Here is a 3,573-nt window from a genome sequence, read left to right on the forward strand (position 1 = left end):
GTGTGTGTGTGTGTGTGTAATTAGGACAGGGTCTACAGGGTATCACTAAGTAGACTGGACTCGTGATTCTCCAGTTCTCAGTCTCTCAAGTGCTGGGATTACAGGCGCTAGCCAGCTAACCCAGTCTCAATCACAGTGTCAGCATGCCCCAGCGGTGGGGCCGGCACAGCACGTGCAGATAGAATGTGGCTGCTGTGCTCTGCCTAAGCAGGTACTTTAGTCCGCTGAGCTATCAGGCTGGCCCATAGATATTAAAAGTGGACCAACACATTGTCTGACCAAAAGGAAAAGAAAAAAACGCCATTCAAGCTCAAAGAGGGAGTAGAACCCATTGGAACAGACTGCTCCTTGTTATGGACATTCTGATCTGCAACAAGTAAAAATAAAACAGGAAACCAGCAGCTTGGGGAACAAGATTTCCTGTCACTAACAACAGCCCAAGAACCAGGAGAATCAGCTGTTTGCTTATAACTTTGAACCTCCCTTTAACAGTCACTGTGTGGCAGCTGTGCCTATCTTTGGGGTGCAGAGGTGTTTCCTGAATATTTGTCTACTGTCTTAGGAAATGACTTTCATTCTGCTTCTCTAAATTTTTTTTGGACTCAACAAGTCTTATAATCTGAACTCCTGATTTTACAGCTTAACTCTTTCCCTGTTTTGCTTAGTGTAAAGAGTATCAGACATGGGGGGCCGGGAGATGGCTCAGTAGAATAAAAGCTTGCCTGGCAAGCACAAGGGTCTGAGTTCAATCCCTGGTTCCGCCAAAAAAAAAAAAAAAAAAAAAAAAAGAGTATCAGACACTGGGGCCAGACAGATAGCTCAGAGGCATGAGCATCTACCTGGCAAGCAAAGGGACCTAAGTTTGCTCCCTGGCCCCAGATCCCGGGGTGCGCCCTCTCAGCCAGGATGCAGGCGCCCACAATGCAGCCCTGGAACCAGGCATGGCAGTACACACCTGTAATCCCAGCACTCGAGGTTGAGCTAGGAGGATCTCTGCAAGTTCGAGACCAGCCAAGAGGCTACAAAAACGAGCACAAAGCCAGCCTGAACTGCATAGTGAGACCATGTCTCAAAAAAAAAAAAGAGTATAGACACTAATATACAGTCTTCAGTAATACAAGATGAAAGAGTCCAGAATAAGAAACATGCAGGAGGTTACAGATAAAAGAATCTCACAGGACTCTGTATATCATCCTCAGGATGCCCTCAGATTTCCAAACCTCAAACTTTATTTTTTTCTCTCTTTTTTTTAATGTATGTATTTAAGTACAGAGTTTATAGGGTCTCACTATACAGATAGGACTCGTGATCCTCCTGTCTTCAGTCTCCCAAATGCTGGGATTACAGGTGTATCCCACCACACCCAATCTCAATCTCGACCCAGGCAAGCCAGGGATCAAATCCCTGCATCTGCCTAAGCAGGCGCTTTAATCCGCTATCAGGCTGGCCCTCAAAATTTCTAAAGGAATTAGGAATGGAGGGTTCAGCCAGGTAATGAAATCACTATGGCTCTACCTATCTGAATACTGTTACAGCTTGTCAGAGGAGCTATAGGAAACAGATCACATGGTAGGTTGAATATGACCACTGCCAGTACATTCCAGACATTCCCCCTAGACATCTAGTGGAAACCGAATCACCAATGGCTATATAAATGTCAGGTTGGGTCAGGGCAAATTCTAATATCTGAATACTTTAACGTGTACGCTTTTCCAGGCGCCCTGAGTAAGCAGACAGAAATTAGGTAGCTCTAATCGTCTGTGTGGGGTTTACCTAAAACCAAAGTCTTTTGTGTGTTTTTTATTTTTTATTTTTACTTTTTTTGAAACAGGGTTGGGCTGTGTAGTTCAAGCTTGCCTTGAGTTCACTATGTAGTCCGAACCTGGCTGGTCAAAAGCTTGTGGTGATCCTTCCTCCAGGCTCCTGAGTGTGGGGATTACAGGCACGTGCCACCATGTCAAGTAGGACCCAAAGTTTTAATAATAGCAAGATGGTTTCTTCTTATCAAAAAACCCCAGCTCTATTGGGCTAGTGGTCCATGCTTGTATTCCAGTTCCTTGGCCAGGATTGTTAAGTTCAAGGCTAACCTGGACAACTTAACGATGCCTTGTCTAAAAAATCTTTAAAAATAAATTGTGTTTGAGACAGTCTCACTATGTAGTTCAGGCATGCCTTAAACCCACTGTGAGGGGCCAGGGAGATGGTTCACCGGAATAAGCACTTCTCTGGCAAGCACAAGGGCCTGAGTTCAATCCCTAGTTCCACAAAAAAGAAAACAAAACAAAAATGAACCTCACTGTGAAGCCCAAGCTGGCCTTTACCTTGCAGCAATCCTCCTGCCTCGGCCTCCAGAGTGCTAGGATTACAGACCTGTACCACTACACCCAGCTGGTTTTTTTTTTTCAAAGCCATTTTAGTTTATTTCTGAGACACCAAAGAGATAAGATTCCCTGTTGTATGAAATGTACTGTTGTTCATTTTTCTTTTAGATAGTCAAGGTTTTGACGTCTTCTGCATAAGAAGTATGAAATGCACAATCTGAACCACAATAGTAACAACCCAAAAAAGTTCTGTATTTCAGTGATGATAAACTTAGAAATGGGCAAAAAGTCTTCCAGGTTTTTAACTCAATTTAGCATAAAGCTGTAGAAAATGTATAGGCTCTGGAGTTAAGAAGAACACGGGTTTTGTACCTTAACTCTAACATCTTATTGTGTGATCTTGGACATTTTTCTAGAGACAGTGAATAATAAAACATATATAAAATGCCCTCTATAACACTTTTAAAAAAAATGGTAATTATGTACAGTTCCACAGACCACAGGCAAATCTTTCTATAGAATCAATTTTATTCACTGATATTTAAAAACACTTTTAACCATGGGGCTGGTGAGATGGCTCAGTGGTCTAAAGCACCTATTTAGAACAAGCTTAGCAAAGCACAGGGACTGCTGTTCAATCCCCCAGCACCACATGCCAGCCAGCCCCGCCCCCTGGTGGGCTGAGCTGGCCACACACACACACACACACACACACACAACGCTTTTAACCATACATGGTAGAATGCAATTGTCACATGAGAAATCTAAAGATAAAACCTTAGATTCCATAAAATTTGATGTTTTTTCTTCTGAAGTTTCTCCCAGTTATGCCCTCAGACCTCCTGAAAAAGACATTTTCTCCTCCTGTCTTTCTTAACTGGGTTCCCCATATGAACAACAGAACAAAAAATGGGAGAAACTGTTTTCTCAATTTTCCTTAAGACTACTTAACTAGCACCATTCTAGATGCAGTGGGGAAAAAATGAAGACGATGGATGCTTAAGGGTGTTCAGGTTTAATTCTCTTATGAAACTCCAGTTGAGAAAGGTTCCTCCAAAGTCAGTAGCATTTTATTGGAAACTTTGTAGAATACTGAGTATTGAGGAACCTCTAAATTAAGGAAGTACAGACCAGATTTGAATTTTAGGCAAATCATTCTACCATAAGCAGAAGGCTGGTGGGAAGAGCTCACCGAGAAACTATGCGGGCTCAAATGCAGAGAGAAGAAACAGAAAGGCCCACCACCATACAG

The 3,573-nt window shown here is 42.7% G+C and overlaps 1 protein-coding gene across 2 annotated transcripts in view; it reads right to left on the minus strand.

Annotated features, from left to right (window-relative positions):
- Positions 1-3,573, minus strand: part of Wasf2 (WAS protein family member 2) — a 97,127-nt gene that overhangs the window by 20,249 nt on the left and 73,305 nt on the right. The window lies entirely within an intron of this gene.

Source organism: Octodon degus, unplaced genomic scaffold, assembly GCF_000260255.1.
Source record: "Octodon degus isolate 3935 unplaced genomic scaffold, OctDeg1.0 scaffold00163, whole genome shotgun sequence".
NCBI classification, from domain to species: Eukaryota; Metazoa; Chordata; class Mammalia; order Rodentia; family Octodontidae; genus Octodon; species Octodon degus.